Below are 25392 nucleotides of genomic sequence, written 5' to 3'. Positions count from 1 at the left end.
CTAAGAATTTCATGAATTCATTGTTTCTAATGGCTGAATAGTACTCCATTGTGTATATATACCACATTTTTTGCATCCATTCTTCTGTTGAGGTATACCTGGGTTCTTTCCAGCTTCTGGCTATTATAAATAGGGCTGCTAGGAACATAGTGGAGCATGTATCCTTATTACATGCTGGGGAATCCTCTGGGTATATGCCCAGGAGTGGTATAGCAGGATCTTTTGGAAGTGAGGTGCCCAGTTTTCTGAGGAACTGCCAGACTGATTTCCAGAGTGGTTGTACCAATTTGCAACCCCACCAGCAGTGGAGGAGTGTTCCTCTTTCTCCACATCCTTGTCAACACCTGCTGTCTCCTGAATTTTTAATCTTAGTCATTCTGACTGGTGTAAGGGAAGAATATCTTTTATGAAACAAAAGCTTGAACCTGCACTGTGGAGTGACTCCTCTTATGATGTCAGATCTAAATGTAGCTACCACTGACCAACAATAAATATCGTACAAATACTACAGCATTACCTTACTCCCAGTCCCTTTTCATGAAGTTATCAAGAATATCCTTGTACTAATGGTTTAGGGCAATGGATGTCCTAATTTTTATTCAATCTTTGATATTTTGTTTTTACACAGTATTTTCCCTCAAGCTGACCTGGACTGTTTCTTTACTTTTTTTTAAATTTGATATATTCTTTATTTACATTTCAAGTGAGTTTCCCTTTCCTATATCCCCCCTCATCAAAAGTCCCATAAGCCCTCTTCCCATTCAAGACAGGGTTTCTCTGTATAGCCCTGGCTGTCCTGGAACTCACTCTGTAGACCAGGCTGGCTTTGAACCCCGAAATCTGCCTGCCTCTGCCTCCCAGAGTGCTGGGATTACAGGTATGCACCTCCACTGCCCAGTGGATTGTTTCTAATGTAGAATGAGAAACTCATTGCAAAGAACTATCAATGTCAGGTTCATACATCAAAATGTGAATCAATTCTTCATTCTTGCTTTACTATGGGGATTTTTATCAATGGTCTTCCTGTTGCTTTCACCAGTTTCTTTTTTCTTTTTTCTTTTCCTTAAAATGTAATAACAAGTGCAAATAAAGAAACTAAAGAGTATCTTTCTGATACATGTATGAAGTATCTCCGTTCTAAATGCCCATAAATGTCCTTTTCATCTTCTACTGGAGAGCAGGTCCTAGCTTGCTTTCTACAGCTCTGATAACCAATATTATTAAGTAGAGACCATGGAGGAGTGCTGCTTACTGAATTGTTCCTCATGACTTGCTTGGGCTAGTTTTCTATACGATATAGAACTTCCTGCCCAAGAATGACACTGCCAATAGTAGGGTAAGCCCTCCCGCAAAAGTCAGTCTGATGAAATTTTGTCTCCCCAGACATGTCTCCAAGCCTGACCATCTTCAAGAAACTAAAATGGAATTCTCTTTTAGACTTCCAAGATGCTACATAGAAAGCACACATACTGTGTACCCACATTTAAACATGTGGACCTTTGAACATTCTTTTTCCAGCAAATGTCTCACTTTGTGTTTGACAAAATTTATAACAGAATGAAGATGATAGAGTCAATATTGTCTAAAAGAATGGTGATATGTTAAGGAAGATAAATTAAAAGATTTCAGGCCTAGCATGATGGGGTTTATGGTTTCCTCTGCTATTGTGCACCTGACTACTTACTGTGTGCATGATCTATGTATGTAAGAGTCATTCAAGATTTTTCCATGTATCTGACTTTTGCTACCTGGACTCAGGATAATCTTACTAAAAGAAAGACAACAGTTCCTCAAATAAGATTCAAGTGATTTTTTTCTACCTTTAGAATTTTAAATGGGAAGAATATCTTTTATGAAACAAAAGCCTGAACCTGCACTGTGGAGTGACGCCTCTTGTAATGTCAGATCTAAATGTAGCTACCACTGACCAACAACAAATATCGCGCAAGTACTACAGCATTACCTTACTCCCAGTCCCTTTTCATGAAGTTATCAAGAATATCCTTGTACTAATGGTTTAAGGCAATGGATGTCCTAAATGGATGTCTTTCTTTTAGTAGGATTATTGATGACACATTAGATTTCAAATTAGAGCCAAAATATGACTCTGAGAAATGTATTTAACCTCTCTGTGTTATAAGAATTTGGCTAGAATTTGATGTTATTGTTTAAAATGACACCACAGACAATATTAGTTTAAATTGGGTCACTGAAAATGTATTTTGTGTACAGTAAATCTTGTTTTGTATTATGGCTTTAGATCATAGAAGAAATCTCAACCAGATGAAAAGAAAACAGTGGGACTTTATTCAGGGATTAGTTTTGAACAACTGAGGCTTTTGTGCTAAAATATTTATGGAGTTCCAATCAAGGGCAATATAAATACAAAGGGATTTTATTGTCTTTCCAATTGTTGTCTCCAATGTAAGCATTTTCAATTGGGACAAATTTATCATTTCTGTTCAGTTTCAGACAGTATAATAGTCATTTTCACTATAAATCCTCAATCTTCTATCCTATTAGCCACCATCAAATTGACTTATTAAACAAGGAAATAGACTTATTACTATGCTCCTAACCTTCTAGAGAGAGGAAGGCAAGAAGAGGTGAGTGGAAGATTTTCCAGGGGGTTCCTATTTTTGTTCTCTATAATACCAAATGGAAAAGAACAATTAGAAGAGACATATCTCCTTAAATGCCACCTGTGGGTGGTGGAGAGGAAAGCTTTTTCTTGCTCCGACTCAAAATAGACCCACCTACTAGCTAGAGACATCCACAGTGTCCACATGGAAGTTGAGGGTGGTTTGTGAGGATTCCTCCAAAGAGGGTCAACAGTCTATCCCTCCAGCCTTACCAGCATATGGTGTTGTAGTTTGAATCTGAAGTGCCCCTGACAGACTTATGTTTTGAATGTTTGCTCACCAGCTGGCAACACTATTTTGAGAGGCTATGGAACCTTCAGGAGGTAGGGCCCAGCTGGCAAAAGTAGGTCACTTACAGATGAGGCCCTAGTCTCACCCTCACTCTCTGATCTGCTACTATGTGAGGAACTTTTGCCACATGCTCACAAATCATGTGCTCTATTATTCTGTCCCCCTCATAATGAACTAAAATCTTGCAAAACTTTAAACTAAAATAAAACTTTCTTCCCAGGGCTGCTATGGTATTTTGAATAGGTCTGGCCCCTATAGACTCATGTGTTTGAATGCTTGACCCACTATAAGGGGTGACACTATTAGAAGGTGTGGTCTTGTTAGAGTAGGTGTGGCTTATTGGAGGAAGTATGTCACTGGGGGGAAGGCTTTGAGGTCTCCTATGCTCAAGCTCTGCCCAGTGTAGAATTGGAGCCTCCTCCTTGCTGCCTTCAGATCAAGATGTAGAACTCTTGGCTCTTCTAGCTCAATGAATGCCTGCAGGCTGCCATGATGATAATGAAGCAAATCTCTGAAGCTGTAAAATAGCCCTAATTAAATGTTGTCGTGGTTATAGTGTCTCTTCACAGCAATGGGAACCCTAAGACACCTGGAAAGATGGCTCAGCAGTTAAGAACACTTGCTGTTCTTGCAAAAGAGTGAAGTTTAGTTCCATAACCCATGTTGTTAATTCAAAACTGCGTACAGGTTCCAGTGGATCCAACATCCTCTCTTGGCCTCAAAGGGCACACACACACACACACACACACACACACACACACACATGTATACAGGCATGCATATTTATAAAATATAAACCTTTCAAAATGTAAATAACTAAAATGTCCCCTACCTTAAACTGCTTCTGCTAGATATTGTGGTTACCCAAAATACAAGTCACTCATACCTCTGCTTTTCTGAGTTGAGTATAACCTTGTCTGGTATGGTTTTGCCTTAACAGTTTGTGTTCCATTAATCTCTTTGTTCTTTCAGGAGAAAGGCACAACCTGCTAGGCTCTTCTTCTGACTGCTCAAAGAACTCAGTGTTTTAATTGGGTTTCTGTTGCTGTGATAAAAACACCAATATCTAAATGCAACTTAGTGGGGAGTGGGTTATATTATCTTATACTTCCACATCACAATTTATTACCCAGGGTTGTGAAGGCAGGAACCCAAAATAAGAACCAGAGGTAAAAAATGAGGTGGAGACCAGTGATGAATGCTGCCCCCTGGCTTGGTACTGATGATGACTTTCTTACAGCACCCAGGACCACCATCCCAGGGATGGTACCTCTCATAGTAAGACAGGCTCTCCTGCATCAATCGCCGATTAACAAAATGCTCTAGAAACTTGCCCACAGGTAAATTTGATGATATTTTCTCTTCCCCAAAGATTGTGTCTAGGTTGTGTCAATTTGATCTGAATCTAGCCAGCACACACAAGAACCCAGAGGAGGATGCTTGCACCCACACTATGCTTTTGTCCCTTGTGAGTTTGGTTCTGCCAGATGCATCAGCTACCTGGAGCTTGGCTAAAGCTTACACTGAACTATTTATTTACACTCAAACTAACACTAGCATATATCCTCATCATACTTTTTCATGCTCACCATACACTTGAATAAACCTAAGATTCTGTAGCTTAGGAACTTTGCAGGTTCATATATGGGATGAGAGCATCAACAGGTACCTGACTCCAAAATTACTCACCTTCTTTGCTGTAGTTACACACTCAATGGTTTCTTTCAGACTGTTACTATTCTTTTGCTAGTCAGGTAATCTCCTGGTGCTTTGTGCTTCTTTCCCTGAATAAAGGACAAACCTAGGGCTACAGGGAAAGCCCAGTTGGTGTTGTATTCAACACAGTAATTATAAACGCCAAGCCTGTGATTGACGATCAAATTATTTACACATAGCACTATGATTCCATATTTTTGATGCAGTTTTCTTATATGCAAGATCTGTTTTGATTTGGATACCAGTCTCTTCTGCCAACTCAGAAGCTTTTGTAAATGCCCACGCTTTGACTTCAGAACTGAAGAAACTGTCACTGCTCCAGGAAAGCTGCCTAGGACTTTCAAAGCCAGTGCATATTTCTCCACCCACACTCAGTTGACCTCCATAAAAATATTTTCTCCACTTTGGCATATGCTTAAATTCTGACTAGACTTCAATATTGGTAGCTCTTACAGTATAAGCCTTATTATGAATCAACATACTCAGTAGTGTACAGAATGCTGATAGACTAAACATATCAAATGTATCATGTTCTTCAATAAGTAAAGATCAGCCTCTGAAATTCATATTGACAAGAGATCTTGAGGCTGGGGAACCCCATTTCTGCCTTTACTTTTTAAGCAGAGAGATACTAAAGCATCTGTGAGATATAATTATATTTCTTTTCTGTGGAATAGCCATTATAGAGCTTTTTAATATAGTTAATCTCCACCTGAGGCAAATGTATTTTTGTCTCAAATTTAAATTGAATTCTAATAAAATCCCAAGCCATATATTTTGGAAATTTTAACAAATTTGATGAATATAAACAGAAAAATGAAAGTTATCTTTATTTGAGTTTTATTGCTGTGAAGAAACGCCATAACCAAAGCAACTTTTTAAAAGGCAAGCATTTAATTAGTGCCTTAGAGTTTCAAAGGTTCAGCCCATTATCATCATGGTAGGAACCATGGAATCTTGCAGGCTCACCTGGTGCTGAGGGAGCCAAGAGTTCTACATCTTGATCCAGAGGCAGCCAGAAGGAGACTCTCATTTGCAGGCAGCCAGGAGGAGGGAGGCTCTCTTCTGTGTTGGGAAGAGCCTGAGCATCAAAGCCTCAAAGCCCACACCACAGTGACACATTGCCTCCAAATAGACCAACGCACACAAAGCCACACCTCTTACTAGTGACACTCCCTACCACAAAACTTAAGATAAACACTGTGTCATACCCACATCTTCAGCAGACTGATCTTTTTTTTTATTTTTATTTACATTGCAAATGATTTTCCCCTTTTCTGGGTCCCCACTCCCAGCAAATCCCATAAGCCCTCTTCCGTCCCCCTATTCTTCCATCTACCCCTTCCCACTTCCCTGTTCTGGAATTCCCCTATACTCTTGCACTGAGTCTTTCCAGAACCAGGGCCCACTCCTCCATTCTTTTGGACATCATTTAATTTGTGGATTATGTCCTGGGTATTCAAAGTTTCTAGGCTAATATCCACTTATCAGTGAGTCCATACCATGATTGATCTTTTGAGACTGGGTTACCTCACTTAGTATGATGTTCTCCAGCTCCATCCATTTGTCTAAGAATTTCATGAATTCATTATTTCTAATGGCTGAATAGTACTCCATTGTATAAATATACCACATTTTTTGTATCCATTCCTCCGTTGAAGGACATCTAGGCTCTTTCCAGCTTCTGGCTACTACAAATAGGGCTGCTATGAACATAGTGGAGCATGTGTCCTTATTGCATGCTGAAGAATCCTCTGGATATATGCCCAGTAGTGGTATAACAGGGTCCTCAGGAAGTGACATGCCCAGTTTTCCAGCAGACTGATCTTAAGGAAGTCTTTTCTTCTTTTAATTCTGTGTTGTGTGTGTGTGTTTGTATACCTGTGGGTTTGTGTACATGTGTGCGCACATGCACTTGGAGACCAGAGTTATTGTGCATCTTATTTCGTCACCTTAGAATTTGAGACATATTGTCTCCCTGAACCTGAGTCTTACCACACTGGCTAGCCAGAAAGCTTCAGGAAGCCTTGTCTCTACCTCCTCAACTCTGGAATTACAGGTGTATGCTGCCCCTGGCTTCTGTGTGGGTACTGGCGACCAATACCCAGGTCATCATGCTTACATTACAAACATATTGTGTACTAAACTGTCTTCCTAGAGCCCTTCTTTTTCTATTTTGTTGCCTTCTGAGAATTCTCCAGAGAAACAGAACCAAACCAATGTGAAAGATTATATATGCATTCACTATATAAACATTAAAAAAATCTATTAGGATAGCTACATAACAGATAAGTTCTTATTATATAGAATTATTCTGTTCGATTGTAGAGCTGAGTGAGAAGTCTCTAATATGTGTTCAACAAATTGTAGATCCAGAAAAACTAGTCTGAGTGTAGTTCTACCTTGACATTTAGACAGAGAGCAAATTCAATCTTATTTTAAGCTTTTCCTATTTGGGGCTCAACCAAATTGAGTGAGTCCCAACTATACTGAAGGCAGCATACTCAGTCTGATGATTTAATTTCATTCTGAAACACTCAAGAGAAAGTGTAACAATTAACTGGGTACACTGTGGCCCAGTTATATTGACATACAGAATTATTCATCACAAGATACTAAGAAAATATTTTACATGTCCACTGAAAGAAACAGAATACACTGTTGGGAGTAAGTAAAATAAATCTGTCATCCAGAAGATATTCTATGGACATAATATCCAGCATTCAGATATGTGAATATATTTACTGTATTGTCTAAATATCTCCCTTATTATTCATATTTTGATATGGTATAGATAGAACTTTAGACAGGAACAAACGTATGCACGCATTATGGGCAGTGATGGAAAATCAGCGGTATGTGAGCACTTGTGAACAAGAATATTGAGAAACAGAACAGTGGTGTAGATAAAGGGCATTTCAATATGGAGTCAGGAAGCAGCTGGCATCAGAATTTCCATCGTATTCAACAAAATGCAAGTCTAAGAGTTACAACTCAATCTATCATAAAGTTAGAATGCAGAACTTCTATAATTCCAATCCTCCTCAAGCATGCCATGGTTTAAAAATACCTACTAATGATCTTTCCTCTATAATAATTCTAAAAAGCTGTACAGTTAAAATAGAGTTATTGGCACTTAGTGACTGCTGAGCTACTCTCCTTCAAAGCCATGGCTGTGGATGGCTATGCACTCACGAGTAATTGCAGAGAGTTACTAATAGCAGTTTTTAAAGGACATGAAGTTGGCAGCAGGAAGGCATGAGGAGAAGTGGAGGAGTTGGAAGGAGGAAGAAGTGGGTGGATATGATCAATGTGCATTGTATAAATGCAAAACGACTTTCAATGAATAAAAAAAACTATTATTAACTCAGAGGAAATTGCAAAAAAGATGGGGCAAAAACATTGTAAGAGCCAGGGGAATGGCTCTTACATTTTAAGAATATGGTTTCCCGAACAAGACCAGCTTAATGACAATAGCAATGACCATGTCAGTGTGGACAGACGATAGTTCACATTGTCTTACCTCTAGATGAAGAGCTACAGGTATTCACTGGCTGCTGAAAAATGAGAATCGGTTCTGTCTGTGGAAGAGCTCCCATATCCCTTATCCAATACCAAGGGGTCACCCCTGGGATATGTATAGAGGGAAAATGCCAAATGGATTCAATAGGCTGGACATAATTGTTTGTGTGTGTGTGTGTGTGTGTGTGTGTGTGGTGTACATGCAATGGGAGTAATTAAAGAAGATCATAAATTTGGAGAGAGAGAGAGATATATAGGTTAGAGAGGAGTGAAAAATAGGAATAATGAGCTGTACTGTTCTTGTATCAAGTCCTCAAAATGTCAGATTAAAATTTGGTTTTAAGGAAGAATGAAAGTGACCAGTGGGCTGAAGAAGGAACCCAAAGACCAAATTATATAAAATTTTAAAAACAAAAAAAAAATGTTAATGGTAAGGAAAGAACTTAGGTTCTCTTGCTTCTATACATTAGACCCACTACTCACAGTAACTTGCTTTTGAAAAGAATCTTCTTCCCTTTTATCTATACCAATCTGGACAGATTCCCACGGTCTTCATCACAGTGCTGGGGATCAAGTACCCTTGTCATCTGATCCAGTACCAGCTCACCACCCAAGTCCAATGCCTTCACTCTCCATTCCCTGTGTAGAGTGGGAAAGGGTGTAACAGAAAAGAACAGAGCATTGCTTTGGTTCAGAGACATGAAAATGGGATGGCTGCTGCATTAGAGGAATGAGTAAGGTATTTTCTTGGTAGAGAAGAGACAAGAAACAGTACCTCACTGGGAAGTAGCATAAAAGGAACTCAGGGAACATATGCCACCAGGGTCGTCCATTAATGAAAAATCTACTCGAGCTAAATAGGAGGAAGGTAACCTGTAGTCCCAGAGAAGAGCTGAATTAATTATTGCATATTGGAGAAATGTGTGTGTGTGTGTGTTGACTCTGAAATTTAGATCACTGTTGGGGGAAAAACACGTTGTTTGGGGGGAAATTTTACAGGACAGAGATTTTCAAACTTATGCCAACAGATGATAAAATACAAGACTTTAAATACAGCCAAAGACTGTTCCCTAAAATTCTGATAGAGAGCTAATATCCAAAATATATAAAGAACTCAAGAAACTAATCACCAAAAACCCAAACAACCCAATTAAAAAAAATGGGGTATAGAACTAAACTGAGATTTCACAACTGAGGGATCTAGAATGACTGAGAAGCACCTAAAGAAATGCTCAAAGTCTTTAGTGATCAGAGAAATGCAAATCAAGACAACCCTGAGATTCCAGCTTACACTAGTCAGTATGGCTAAGATCAAAACCACAGGTGACAATACATGTTGGAGAGGATGTGGAGAAACAGGAACACTCCTACATTGCTAGTGGGATTGCAAACTGATACAACCACTCTGGAAATCAATCTGGAGGTTCCTTAGAAAATTGGAAATGAAACTACTTGAAGACCAAGCTACATCACTCCTGGGGATATACCCAAAAGATGCTCCACCATGCCACAGGAGCACATGTTCCACTATATTCATAGCAGTCTTATTTGTCATAGCCAAAAGCTGGAAACAGTCCAGATGTCCCACGACAAAAGAATGGATACAGAAAATGTGGCTCATTTACACAATGGAATACTACTCAGCTCTTAAGGACAAGGACATCCTGAGGTTTACAGGCAAATGGATGGAACTAAAAAATATCATCCTGAGTGAGGTAACTCAGACCCAAAAGGACAAGCATAGTATGGTCTCAGTAATAAGTGAGAGTATCCAAGATACAGTCCACAGAACTCAAAACAGTCAACAAGCTGAAGTACCCAAGTGAGAACACTTGGGAGGGAGAAAAAGGCAATCACAAATGGGGAGGGAGGGAGGGACCTTGGAGGGAAAGTGGACAGGGGGAAGTGAGTGGGGGAAGAGGGGAACATTATCTGGTATTGGGTGATGGAAAAGGACTGAAGCCTTGAGAGTCAGCAGAAAGAATGGATACAGGAGATTGGGGGACCCTCCAGAATGCTCCAGAGACCTGGAAGGTGAGAGACTCTCAGTACTCAAAGGGAGGAACCTTAGATGAAATGCCTGACAGTAGGGAGAGGGAACTTATAGAGCCCACCTCCAGCAGGAAGACAGGGCATCAAATGAAGGAGGTGGGCATCCCACAGTCACAACTCTGACCTATAATTGTGCCTCTCTAAAAGAATTACAGGGATGCAAATGGAGAAGAGCCTGAGGAAAAGAAGGTCCAGAGACAGACCCAAAGTGGGATCCAGCTCAAGGGGAGGTCCCAAGTCCTGACACTATTTGATACACCCCTAACTGCAGAAACTTGTAACTCCATTTGAAACGCTTCCAATACCTATCATCTCTTAACTCAATCAATATATCTCAACATGGAATTTAATACTAGGAATCACGTTTAAAATATAGTAGGAGCTAAGAGATAAGAGGCAGAGGAAAGTCCAGAGGAACTCAAAGTGTGAACGTTGGTACCAAGAGGATAGAGGCTGTGTCTCTGCTGGGCAGAAGGCATAGTCTTATACTTGCTATTATGGTTTTGTATTTGGAAGCGTGACTCAAGGTAATGTCACGGCTAATGTTCATACAATTGTCAAGCCCATAGCCACTAGTATGTTACAAAACTCCACCCAAATTGTCAAGGAAGAAGAAAGGCACTTCTTCCCATTTTATAGCTCTCCATTCTTAATCTGTTTTATGCCTTCTCCCATGGAACATAGTCTGGAGCCAAGTGCATGATGACATCAAAAAAATAGAGCTTCAAGACTGTCACCTTCAAACAATACACAGCCAGGTGCAAAGGAATGGAGACTGAGAGAAAAAACAAATGACAAATATTCAATCTCGGGATACGATATAGAAATTAGCCTTCTGGAAACTCATCAAAATAGGAGTAGAAAGAGGCAAAATACAAATTAACAAGAAAGTCTTTATTCATGCTAGATCTAATGGCAGCAAATACGGGGATGTTGGGATAGTAATTTTACATTGATAAAGACCTACAGACATTTAGTCAGCCTGGGTTCACATGTAAACTTTGTCTGTTCCATAATGATTGTTATAAATACTTATTTAAAAAGAAAGGAAGGAAGAAAGGGAGGAAGGAAGGGAGGAAGGAAGGAAGGAAGGAAGGAAGGAAGGAAGGAAGGAAGGAAGGAAGGAAGGAAGGAAGGAAGGAAGGAAGGAAAGAAAGGAAGGAAGGAAGGAAGGAAGGAAGGAAGGAAGGAAGGAAGGAAGGAAGGAAGAGAGAGAGAAAGAGAGAAAGAAAGAAAGAGAGAGAGAGAAAGAGAAAGAAAGAGAGAAAGAGAAAGAGAAAGAAAGAGAGAAAGAGAAAGAAAGCAAGCAGGAACTAGAGAGATGACTCAGCCATTAAGAGCACTGGCTGCTCTTCCAAAAAAAACAGGATTCAATTCCCAATACCCATGTGGCAGTCCATAATTGTCTATAACTCCAATTTCAGGGAGACTGATATCTTCTTCTGGCCTCCCTGGGCACCAACACACATATGGTGGTACACAAACATATATGCAAACAAAAAACCCTATGTACTTAAAATAAATGTAAAAGACCAAAGAACAAGAACAATGATATTAAATTAATAATGATGATGATGATGAATAAATAACTACTGAAATTCAAAGATGCTATCAAAGTCTTACTAAAACCTTATTTAATCTGCATGGAAAGCATATCACTTAGGTACTACTGATGAACACTCATTTACAGAGGGGAAGTAATGAAGCACAGATAAAAATGCCTTGCACAGGAAAGACGATGAGGAAGAACTATTTGTAGGACTCAGCTAGGACAACAGCAAGCTGAGCTTTTACCAAACATGAATTGTTGATGTAAGGCTAAAAAAGTAAAAGCTAATGCTGGTTACGCAGAGAGGCAGATTCTCTAAGATGTCTAAGAGATTTCTTTTCTAGTTTCCCCATGTGGGAGGCATTGGCTGTATATTACTAACACACTGCATCTGAAGCAAACAAAATACTTAAATACCTGCCTGAGATTTTACAGCATGCATGGCTTTGTAGAGTCCATTATCTCTAAATAAGGTTTGTTTATTCTTTCTGGTCTTTAAACTGTCTTACAACACAGGGTTCGTTTCTATTTCAATTCATTTCCAGAAATCCTTTGACCATCATTATTAAAGTAGCATTGAGACTGTATATTACTGTGAACAAGTCATTCTAAACATAAATAATGGTTTTAATTTCGGTACCTATACATTCACTCCCACTGTATACTGGGCACCCTGCTAGGTGTTCCATTTTTAATTTGTGCAGTACTTTTGAGAGGGAGGCTTTGAGTTGAAGGAACCACTGTGTCTTTTCTATGCACATGACTATTATTATGTTATTATTCACATGTTGTAATCTTCTCAAACAGATCGTTAGCCACCTGCAGTTTCAGATTTTAGATTCACTCTTATGGAAAAAAACGGGGTTATTAAAATATTTATTTGTCTCCACATTGAAGTCAGTGAAAAAGATTAATCTGAAGTGCTTGAATTTAGGCTCATGGCAAAATTAGATCTGACCAAGTAAAAACATTTGCATTTCTTCAAGAGAATAGAGGCAGAAGCCAGGGTGAGATCACCATAGCATGAGTTATATGAGTTGTGTAATTTCATTTTTTTCTTTTGTTTTATTGGATATTTTCTCAAATATCCTCTTTCCTAGGTACCCCCAATTCCCAGAAGTCCTCTAGCCCATGCCCTCTTCCTCTGCTTCCAAGAGAGTGATTCCCTACCCACCCACCCACTCCCAGCAACCCGCCCTGGAATTCCTCTACACTGGGGTATAATGCCTTCCCAGGACCAAGGGCCTCTCCTCACATTGATGCCCAATAAAGGCCATCCTCTGCTACATATGCAGCTGGAGCCATGGGTTCCTCCATGTGTATTCTGTGGTTGGTGGTTTAGTCCCTGGGAGCTCTAGGGAGTCTGGCTGGTTGATATAGTTGTTTTTCCTATGAGGTTACAAACCCCTTCAGCTCCTTTAGTCCTTTCTCTAACTCTTCCATTGGGGACCCTGTGTTCAGTCCAATGGTTGGCTGTGAGCATCATCTGCCTCTGTATTTGTCAGGTTCTGGCAGGGTCTCTCAGGAGACAGCTATATCAGGCTCCTGTTAGCAAGAGCTTGTTGGTATCCACAATAGTGTCTGGGTTTGGTGACTGTATATGTGATGGGTCCCCAGGTGGGGCAGTCTCTGGATGGCCATTCCGTCAGTCTCTGCTAAATATTTTGTCTCTGTATGTTCCCCACCCCCTTGAGTATTTTGTTTCCCCTTCTGTGAAGAACCGAAGCATCCACACTTTGGTCTTCCTTCTTCTGGAACTTTATGTGGTCTGTGAATTGTATCTTGTGTATTCCAAGCTTTTGGGCTAATATCCACTTATCAGTGAGTGCATACCATGTGTGTTCTTTTGTGACTGGGCTACCTCACTCAGGGTGATATTTTCTAGTTCCATCCATTTGCCTGTGAATTCTATGAACTCATTGTTTTTACAGCTGAGTAGTACTTCATTGTATAAATGTACCACATTTTCTGTATCAATTCCTCTGTTGCAATCCCACCAACAATGGAGGAGTATTCCTCTTCCTCCACATTCACCTCAGTTTTTGATCTTAGCCATTCTGACTGGTGTGAGGTGGAATTTCAGCATTGTTTTAATTTGCATTTCCCTGATGACTAAGGATGTTGAACATTTCTTTGGGTGCTTCTTAGCCATTCGATATTACTCAGTTGAGAATTCTTGGTTTAGCTCTGTACCCCATTTTTAATAGAGTTATTTGGTTCTCTGGAATCTAACTTCTTAAGTTCTTTGTATGTATTGGATATTAGGCCTCTATTGGATGTAGAGTTAGTAAATATCTTTTCCCAATCTGTTGATTGCCATTTTGTCTTATTGACTGTGTCCTTTGTCTTACAGAAGCTTTGCAATTTTATGAGGTCCCATTTGTTTAATTTTGATCTTAGAGCATAAGCTATTGGTGTTCGTTTCAGGAAAATTTCTCCTGTGCCCATGTGTTCAAGGCTCTTCCCCACTTTCTCTTCTTTTAGTTTCAGTGTTTCTGGTTTTATGTGGAGATCCAAGAGTAAGATTCCAGCCTAAGAATGGCACTATCTACCACAGGCTGGGCCCTTCCACATGACTCACTGAGAAAATGCCCTACAACTGGATCTTATCCAGGCATTTCCTCAACTGAGGCACCTTCCTCTGTGATGACTCTAGTTTGTGTCAAGTATACTGACTATCCTATTTAAAAATCCTCTAAGCTGGGTTTATAGGGTATGTTCAGTCTAGCTCAATGGCAGAGTTCACACCTAGCTTGTAGGAGGCCTTAGACTCTGTCCCTGGCACTACAGAAACAAAATACTTAGGAGTTGCATTTTGGAATGTTTTTTCCCTCTTGATTCTTTCTCTACCGGCCATATTGATAAAGAGGGCAGAAAATCAAATTGCACAGCTGAAAAAAAAGATGTGCTTTCTGCCCAAGTACATGTACAGAAATTGTGTATGGGGGAATTTTGCTTAAATGTTATGGGTATTTGTGAATGTACTGACAAGACCTCGTGCCCTGAGCTACAAGGATGCCAAAAAAAAAATTCTTTTTAGTGAATCCCAGGAGCAAAAGTTCATTGTAGTGTTAATTGAAATGCAAGCAATGAATATGTTTCTTCTGTGGCAATTTGAAACAAAGGAAAACAACTGTTTTTCTTTGGTATTCTCAAGTGTGCAGAGGTTACTTATGAGCAAATGAAACTGGCTCAAAACATAGTTACAATTCCCATCAGAAGAAACAGGAATACAAAGAAAGATTAGGATATGGATTTACTTCTGTGGAATCAAAAAACCAAGAATAAGAACAATTAATTTAAAATTTTTACCTTTTTTGAAAAGCATATTCTTTTATTGAAAAGGGAATTAAAAACATTTTATGATAAAATTGAAGATTTACATGGAAAATATCTGTAATAAAATAGAAGAGATATATAGAAAAATACCTTAAAATTGACAATTTTCATGGAAAATTGAAGAGTAAAATGGTAGACATAAACAACACTGCTAAGTTAATTGAAAAAGAAAGTAGAAACATCTTATGATAGAACTGAAGATTTACTTGGGAAATATTTCTGATACAATTGTAGAAAATGTAGAAAAACATTTTAAGATTGAAGATTATCATAGAAAATTTTATGTAGATATAATAATGGTAGGCATAAAAGTATTCCCAAGTTGATTGAAAGTGGAATTATAAATATTTTCTGATAAAGTTGAAGATTTACATGGAAAATATTTCTGATAAAATAGAAGAAATATATAGAAAACATGTTAAAATTGAAGATTATCATGAAAAATGATGCAGATAAAATGGTAGGCATAAAACATTACTAAATTAATTGAAAGAGGAATTAAAAACATTTTCTGATAAAATTGAAGATTTACATATAAAATATTTCTGTTAGTCTATGTTCTTTGGGGGTGGGATCGAGTCTATTGATGTTGAGATATTAAGTGATATAGTGATTGTTGCTTTCTGTTATTTTTGATGTTATTTTTATGTTTGTGTGGTTATCTTCCTTTGTTTCTGTTGAAGATTACTTTCTTGGTTTTTCTAGGGTGTAGTTGCTGTCCTTGTGTTGGCATTTTCCATCTATTATCCTTTGTAGGATTGGATTTGTGGGAAGATATTGGGTAAATTTGGTGTTATCATGGAATATCTTGTTTTCTATGGTAATTCAGAGTTTTGCTGGGCTGGCATTTGTGTTCTCCTTTGTGTTCTCTTAGGGTCTGTATGAGGTCTGCCCAGGATCTTCTAGCTTTCATCATGTCTAGTAAAAAGTCTGGTGTAATTCTGATAGGTCTGCCTTTCTAAGTTACTAGCCCTTTTTTCCCTTACTTCTTTTAATATTCTTTGTTTAGTGAATTTTGTGTTTTGATTATTATGTAATGGCAGTTATTTCTGTTATGGTCCAATCCGTTTGGAGTTCTGAAGGTTCTTGTATGTTCATGGGCATCTCTTTCTTTAGGTTAGGGAAGTTTTCTCCTATAATTTTGTTGAAGATATTTATTGGACCTTTAAATTGTAAATCTTTGCTCTCTTCTATACCTATAATCCTTAGGTTTGGTCTTCTTATTGTATCCTAGATTTCCTGGATATTTTCAGTTATAAGCTTTTTTACATTTTGTACTTTCTTTGACTGTTGAGTCAATGTTTTCTATGGTATCTTCAGCACCTGAGATTCTTCCTTTTATCTCTTGTATTCTGTTGTTGATGCTCACATCTATGACTCTTGATTTCTTTCCAAGGTTTCCTATCTCCAGAGTTGTCTCCCTTTGTGATTTCTTCATTGTTTCTACTTCCACTTTTAGATCCTGGATGGTTTTGTTCAGTTCCTTCACTTGTTTGTTTGTGTTTTTCTGTAATTCTTTAAGGGATTTTTGTGTTTCCTCTTTAAGGGCTTCTACCTGTTGACCCATGTTCTCCTGTATTTCTTTAAGGGAGTTATTTATGTCCCTCTTGAAGTCCTCTATCAGCATCATGAGATGCGATTTTAAATGGAACTCTTGCTTTTCCAGTGTGTTGGGGTATCTGGGACTTGCTGTGGTGGGAGAACTGGGTTCCGATGTTGCCAAGTAGCCTTGCTTTCTGTTGGTAGGATTCTTGCATTTGTCTTTTGCCATCTAGTTATGTTTGGTGTTGGTTGGCTCTTGATGTCTCTGGCTGGAGCTTGTCCTTCCTGTGGGCCTGTAAGCCTGTGCCCACACTCCTTGGAGACCAACTCTCTTCTGGCAGGGTCTGTACACAGAAGGCTGTGGAGTCTCCTGGCTCCCTGGTGCAAATGGCAGCCAGAACACTTCTGTTCCAGCTGCTTCACTGATCATTTGCCCTGTGCACTCACTGTTCCCCTCCAGAGAGAAGGTGGATACCTCACCTCCAGGCTCAGAATTGAAAGCATTTCTCTCCTGGTGAACCATGCAAAGAAGTCTCTGGAGGTTCCTAGTGCCCAGGTGCAAATGGTGGCCAGAAGACTTCTATCCCAGCTGCTCTACTGATCATTAGCACTGTGTGCTCCTAGCTCTTCCCCTCCAGAGAGAAGCAAAAATTTTACTTTTTTAAAGGCTGTTTTCAAATAGGCTGCTTTGAAAGAGAAAGGAAAACACTGGCCAATCAATCTTCAGGATGAACTGTTCACTAATATCTCCCACTTTTTGTTTTGAGATTAATTTTATTTTTTGTGTATATGTGTGTTTAGGTGTGTATAGGTGTGCATAAGTGTGTATAGGTGTGTATAGATGCATGCGCGCACACTCACATGCACACACAGAAGCAAAAGCATAATGCAACGCAGCTGCCAGTGGAAGTCAGGAGACAGCATCCGATCTCTTGCAGCTAACCTTAAGGAAGCGTAAGCCACCTAATGTGAGGGCTGGGAAGACCAAACTTCCTTAGCAAGAGCAGAAAATGTTATGGACCACCGAGCCCTCTCTGCAGCCCTAGCCACGGCATTATCAACCTGAGCTTCACCTACAAGTTTCAGAAGCCTTTCTTTCAGGACACCTTTGCCATGCGAGCTCATATGCTGTCATGTTACCTCTAAATGACCCACAATGCTTTGTGCATTACAACAAAAGCCTGTCCCTAGATTAACGTGTCTTTAAAACATTTTAAACGCTTCTGTCTTTCTTAACTAGATATCTTCCTCTAACTAGACTGCAAACCTCTCAAAGTGGAAATAACCCTTTCTGTCTTAGCATTCAGTACTCAGAACATGAGTCGTACTGAGTTCATGCCTGTTCAACTTGATGTTTAAAAATGTATTCATCAAGCATGTAAATGAAAGGGTTGCACTTTCACAGTGCATAAAGGTAGAACTTCTGTGCACCCTAGTGGGATAAGGATGCTGAGGACAGTCATTCTGTGCTTGTTCTTGTTCTAAAGTCATTGAGTCCTACATGTTATCACCGCCCTAAGTTGCAGGTGTTGGTCAGGTTAAAAAAAAAAAAAAAAAAAACAGCACCTACTCTAACTTCAGATGCTCCTTGTTCAAGTTGCCTCATTGTTGTCATCATTGTCATCATCACTATCATCATTGTAGTCATCATTGTCATCGTTGTAGTCAACATTGTCATCATCGTTGTCATTGTTGTTGTCATTGTTGTTGTTATTGTTGTATATGCACACAAGTGAGCACATTTGCCATGAGTGATGGGGTAGAGGTTCAAAGACAACTCTGTGATGTCAGTTCTCTCCTGCCACTTATGTGTGTTCTCACTATTGAACTCACATCACCAAGCAGACCTTCAGCCCCTAAGCCATCTCACTGCCTTCCTCATACTGATGTCAACCCTTAAGGTAATTTATCTCCACTTAGTTCTTAAAGAACAGAGAAAGATTTAAAACTGCAGTAGGAAGATGAAGAGAAAGAAGACAAATTTGGGAAACTCAGATCAGAAGAAAAAGTAAAAGTTTAGTAAAAGTAAAAAAAAAAAAAAAAGTCGACTGGATACAGAATATGACATGGTCATCACCATCTTTGAAATACCAAGATTCCTTTATGCTGAGTGTCCTTCAGGCCTCTCTCCCTGCACTTACCTGCTGCACATCTGCCACGAAGCCTCTGTCTCTTTCTTCCACCTGACTCCTCTCATGGGAAAGCTAAATTGGCTTAAATCATGTGGGAGTATTATAAATACTGTTTAGTGATGAGAATAAATTGGTTCAAATCACATAGGTACTTCACTAAGTGCTGGCTGATGAGGAAGTTTGGATGTGCTGTAATTTATAAACAAAATGAAGGAGGTTATCTGGAACGTAGAGTTTCTGTCTTTCAGATCTTTAAAGTGAAGGAGAAAACTCTTTAAATTTTTTACTTTTATTTCCCTGAACATATATGATATGCTTGCCAGCATATGTCTGTCTATACACCACATACATCCATGGTGCCCAGAGAGGCCAGAAGAGGGTATCAGATCTATTGGAGTAACAGATGGTTGTGAGTCACCATATGGGTGCTGAGAATGGACCCCAGGTCTTCTGAAATAGCAGCCTTCACTCTTAACCACTCAACCCTCTCTCAATCCTGAGGAAAAGACTTTTAAATGATTTTCTGGGACTAATATTAGCAGAATACCAAAACCAAAGACACAGCAGAAATGAAAACTATGGCTCAATATCATGTATGCAAAAAGCTAAAAAGCCGCGCCAAAGTACCAGCCAAGAAAAACCAGCAACATATAGAACTATTATACATTATGACAAAGGAGGTTTATAATATACATAAAAGTATCTAGTGTGGGTTATGGTAACATCTAAATTAATCTGTATGCCATGTCAATAGAATAACGGGCCAAATACTCATGACCTTCTCCACACAAGGACTAAAGGCATCTGGGCATTTCAGCTACCATTTATAATTTTAATATGAAATGAAGTAACTAAACCACACATTACAAAGAAAAGGGAACTTCTAGGCCAATGAGATGACTCAGCAAGAAACTTTCCCCTTCCATGACTGTGGAAGGGGAAAACCAACGCCCACAAATTTTTCTCTCTCCTCCACATGAGTGCCCTGGCAAGGATGTCTCTCTGTCTGTCTCTGTCTCTATGTATCTATCTTTCCTCAGTGGATAGATGGATGGATGGATAGATAGATAGACAGACAGACAGATAGACAGATAAATAATTGTAATCAAGGGTTTAGAGAGAGCATCCATAATTCAATAAAAGGCATCTATATGAAAACCAGAGGCACTCTGACTACTCCCTAAATGTCAGGGCCAGAGCATGGATAGGTGTGATCACAGCTACTAGCCACGGGCTTTTTAAATTGTTTTCTACACATGAACCTTTTCTTACACAGCCTAGGCCCATCAGCCTAAGGGTGGTATCACATAGAGTGGACTGGCCATGCCTATAACAAATAGCAGTTAAAAAAATAAAAGATTTCACCACAGACAAGTCAGATGGGAGTTCTTCAGCAGAGGTTCCCTCTTCCCAGGTGTGTCAACTTAATAAACATGATTAGCCATCACACCTTTACACATACACCTAATTACAAAATAAGCTAAACATTTAAAAAAGAATGTCGTAAACTATGCTCATTGAAATGTGACAGTACTGGCACAAAGACAGATATATAAATTCATGGAATTGAATGAAGATTCTAATAAGTGCTTACATTTATTGTCAATTGGTTTTTTAATTTATTTTTCATTGTTCCTTTTATTTTTTAAAAGATTTATTTTTTTTATTCGATATAATTTATTTACATTTCAAATGATTTCCCTTTTTCTAGCCCCCCCCCCACTCCCCGAAAGTCCCGTAAGCCCCCTTCTCTTCCCCTGTCCTCCCTCCCACCCCTTCCCAGTTCCCCGTTCTGGTTTTGCCAAATACTGTTTCACTGAGTCTTTCCAGAACCAGGGACCACTCCTCCTTTCTTCTTGTATCTCATTTGATGTGTGGATTATGTTTTGGGTATTCCAGTTTTCTAGGTTAATAACCACTTATTAGTGAGTGCATACCATGATTCACCTTTTGAGTCTGGGTTACCTCACTTAGTATGATGTTCTCTAGCTCCATCCATTTGCCTAAGAATTTCATGAATTCATTGTTTCTAATGGCTGAATAGTACTCCATTGTGTAGATATACCACATTTTTTGCATCCACTCTTCTGTTGAGGGATACCTGGGTTCTTTCCAGCATCTGGCAATTATAAATAGGGCTGCTATGAACATAGTAGAGCATGTATCCTTATTACATGGTGGGGAATCCTCTGGGTATATGCCCAGGAGTGGTATAGCAGGATCTTCTGGAAGTGAGGTGCCCAGTTTTCGGAGGAACCGCCAGACTGATTTCCAGAGTGGTTGTACCAATTTGCAACCCCACCAGCAGTGGAGGAGTGTTCCTCTTTCTCCACACCCTCTCCAACACCTGCTGTCTCCTGAATTTTTAATCTTAGCCATTCTGACTGGTGTAAGATGAAATCTTAGGGTTGTTTTGATTTGCATTTCCCTAATGACTAATGAAGTTGAGCATTTTTTAAGATGCTTCTCCGCCATCCGAAGTTCTTCAGGTGAGAATTCTTTGTTTAACTCTGTACCCCATTTTTTAATAGGGTTGTTTGGTTTTCTGGAGTCTAACTTCTTGAGTTCTTTATATATATTGGATATTAGCCCTCTATCTGATGTAGGATTGGTGAAGATCTTTTCCCAATTTGTTGGTTGCCGATCTGTCCTCTTGATGGTGTCCTTTGCCTTACAGAAACTCTGTAACCTTATGAGGTCCCATTTGTCAATTCTTGCTCTTAGAGCATACGCTATTGGTGTTCTGTTCAGAAACTTTCTCCCTGTACCGATGTCCTCAAGGGTCTTCCCCATTTTCTTTTCTATTAGCTTCAGAGTGTCTGGCTTTATGTGGAGGTCCTTGATCCATTTGGATTTGAGCTTAGTACAAGGAGACAAGGATGGATCAATTCGCATTCTTAAAGTCTTGGAGAGAACAGGAATTCAAGGCCCATACCTAAACATAGTAAAAGCAATATACAGCAAACTGGTAGCCAGCATCAAACTAAATGGAGAGAAACTTGAAGCAATCCCACTGAAATCAGGGACCAGACAAGGCTGCCCCCTTTCTCCTTATCTTTTCAATATTGTACTTGAGGTACTAGCTCAGGCAATTCGACAACATAAGGAGGTCAAAGGGATACAAATTGGAAAGGAGGAAGTCAAACTATCATTATTTGCAGACGACATGATAGTCTACCTAAGTGACCCAAAAAACTCCACTAGAGAGCTCCTACAGCTGATAAACAACTTCAGCAAAGTGGCAGGTTATAAAATCAACTCAAGCAAATCAGTGGCCTTCCTATACTCAAAGGATAAGCAGGCTGAGAAAGAAATTAGGGAAATGACCCCCTTCACAATAGCCACAAACAGTATAAAGTATCTTGGGGTGACTCTTACCAAACATGCGAAAGATCTGTATGACAAGAACTTCAAGACTCTGAAGAAGGAAATGGAAGAAGACCTCAAAAAATGGGAAAACCTCCCATGCTCATGGATCGGTAGAATCAATATAGTTAAAATGGCCATTTTGCCAAAAGCAATATACAGATTCAATGCAATACCCATCAAAATCCCAACTCAATTCTTCACAGAGTTAGAAAGAGCAATTATCAAATTCATCTGGAACAACAAAAAACCCAGGATAGCTAAAACTATTCTCAGCAACAAAAGAAAATCTGGGGGAATCAGTATCCCTGACCTCAAGCAATACTACAGAGCAATAGTGTTAAAAACTGCATGGTATTGGTACAGTGACAGGCAGGAGGATCAATGGAACAGGATTGAAGATCCAGAAATGAACCCACACACCTATGGCCACTTGATCCTCGACAAAGAGGCTGAAAACATCCAATGGAAAAAAGATAGCCTTTTCAACAAATGGTGCTGGTTCAACTGGAGGTCAGCATGCAGAAGAATGCGAAAAGATTTATTTATTTATTACGTATAAGTACACTGTAGCTGTCTTCAGACACCCCAGAAGAGGGCATCAGATCCAATTACAGATGGTTGTGAGCCTCCATGTGGTTGCTGGGATTTGAATTCAGGAGCTTTGGAAGAGCAGTCAGTGCTCTTAACCACTGAACCATCTCTCCAGCCCTGTCAATTGTTTTTTTATAAAAACAAAAAGAAAAATGAAAAGAAAGAAAAGAAAATGAAAAATGAAAGAAAGAAAAAACATAGATAATTCAATTTGGGAGAGTAACCCTTCAACCAGTGTGTCTGAGACAACTGGATATGCACATGCAGAAAAACTAAATTGGCCCCCTTGCTCCTTTGATGTCTAAAAATTATCAAAATAAAAATAGATTATAGAGGATGCTGTTGCACACCTGTAATCCCAACCACTGGGAGACAAAGGCAAGAGTACTGAAAAATCAAGTGAAGCCTGTTTTATATAGTGAATTCCAGACTTCCCAGGGCTGTGTAGTGAAACCCTGACTCAAAACCCAAAAATCTATTATAAACATATATGTAAGAACTTATACCTTGAAACCAGTGGAGCAGAGTAAAAGCAACTCATAGGGACTTTAGCTGGACAAAGTGTTCTTAGATCATACAAAAATGAAAAGGCAGGCAAATTGGACTTGTTAAAGTCAAAAATTCTTATATTTCAACAAATGTGAGAACTTATTTACAGAGAACATATATGAATATAGGATATGTTTTAATTCAAATGGATTTTATAGCTCAATGATAGAGTATTTATTTAATATGTACAATGTCCTGGATTTAATTTCCACCAGATAGAGACAGACAGACAGCAATGCCTCTAGGTTATAATAATAATAATAATAATAATAATAATAATAATAACACATTGAAAATAGCAAATAAATTTAATCTACTTTCCATATTACCAAATTTAAATTTACCCATAAAACACTATCAGCACTACACTCCACAAATACTCCTTTTCTACCTGATGCATCAGCAATGCTCCTGGGTACTAGGGGGATAGCACAAATCACGACATAGTCTCAGCTTACCTGCTGTTTATAGTTATGGATAGAATATTATGTGAGTGTCGTCTGAGTTACTTCGAAGTAAGAAATAAGGGACCTGAGAAGGTACCAAACCCCAACATCTGAAGGATGCACATGTGGCAAAACAGTTTAAACACACACAAACATGCAGTTGCAAGCAAATATTCAGGGTGCCCGATTTCTGCTCTAAATATGGAGGAGTATTCCAAATTTCCAACATTACTAGGGCATGACATATGATTTGGAAGACATGCTCATGTAAAGGATGCACATGCTCATGAGGGGATGGTTGAATGTATTCTCAGATGGTACCATAGTAAGATTCATATAGTAAGTTCTTTTTTTTTCATTTTGTATTGTTTATTTTATTTTTTTTAACACTTGAAATGTAATCCCCCTTCCTGGTTTCTCATTCTCTGGTTCCTCTGAGAGGTGAGCTATTTTATTGAATATTCTCATGCCAACACTCATAAAGAATCTCAGAAAGTCTTGAAGAGAAAATATTATAATCTGCTGATGCTACATTTGGAGGCCCTGTGTTGTTTCCAATCAATCTAAAGTGAAAACATGGACATGATATGTAATATTCTGTAATTGTTGAAAGTCCTGGAGTTTGCATATAATCCTCAATAGTGGGAATCTTTAGACCATTTTCCTAAGCTTTGCTATGGTCACATGGCTAATTTTGTCCTTCCCTGTGGTCCAGTTTGCTGTCTTGTAGTAGCTTCCTGGGAAGGTTGTCATCTGACTCTTTTTTATTACTGTTTGTTTGTTTGTTTGTTTGTTTAATGAATCTCCACCTAATAGAAATTTATGGGACACTGTCCACAAGGATTTTCAAATCAGAAAGAAGAAACATTTGTCACAGGGCATCTAGGAGAAGTTGACATGAAATAAATACACTTGAAATATATTGTACGCATTATGTAAGTCTCAAAAATAAATAAAAATACTATATTTTTAAGAAAGTTCACTCTGGGGCTTAATAAATATTCTGACATGTGAGTATAATTAACTATGATATCTGTGGATATGTTCAAGAATGAATGTATTAGTACCCTGTGAACATGTAACTAAGAGTTCCCAGTGAATACTTGCCAGCCAATAAAATGCCAGATAGCATGAGTTGAAGAGCTGTTTACAATATACTAAGGTCTATAACAAAACTATTATATAGCTTTTCTTAATTGTTCTTAACAGTACTGAAATAGGTGTCTGGACCTGTTTCTGCACATGATGAAGCCACACATAGTACATTCTTTTTGAAGGTCAACATCAAGTTAGGAAGAAAGACAAATATGACTAGAATCTGGGTTTAAATGCTCTAATTTGAACTTGATACCCCTTTACTACACTGCTTTAGGCCCCCACTCTTTACTTCCTCTCTCTACCTTTGGGAATTAACATCAAATGTTTTCTTGCATGTCTTCAGCCTATAATCTCATATTGCCATAAAGCCAACATAAGGGGTAGACTTACCTGCAGACCATAGTGGCATACTTGAGAAAACTGCACTGATAAAAGTGCCTGATCCACTGACAATGAAGCTTGTACTTGGCAGAGACACACGCAGATGCCAGTACTCCATCACTTCTGAAGGGACCCACTGGAAGGCTACACTCTAGGACTAAAGCTGGTTTGCT

At 38.9% G+C, this 25392-nt stretch overlaps 1 protein-coding gene across 2 annotated transcripts in view; it reads left to right on the top strand.

Annotated features, from left to right (window-relative positions):
* The window catches only part of Ptchd4 (patched domain containing 4), a 207058-nt gene that overhangs the window by 160112 nt on the left and 21554 nt on the right, over positions 1-25392 (top strand). The window lies entirely within an intron of this gene.

This window comes from Apodemus sylvaticus, chromosome 9 (genome assembly GCF_947179515.1).
Source record: "Apodemus sylvaticus chromosome 9, mApoSyl1.1, whole genome shotgun sequence".
In the NCBI taxonomy this organism is placed as follows: Eukaryota; Metazoa; Chordata; class Mammalia; order Rodentia; family Muridae; genus Apodemus; species Apodemus sylvaticus.
This window is presented reverse-complemented; position numbering and strand designations above follow the sequence as displayed.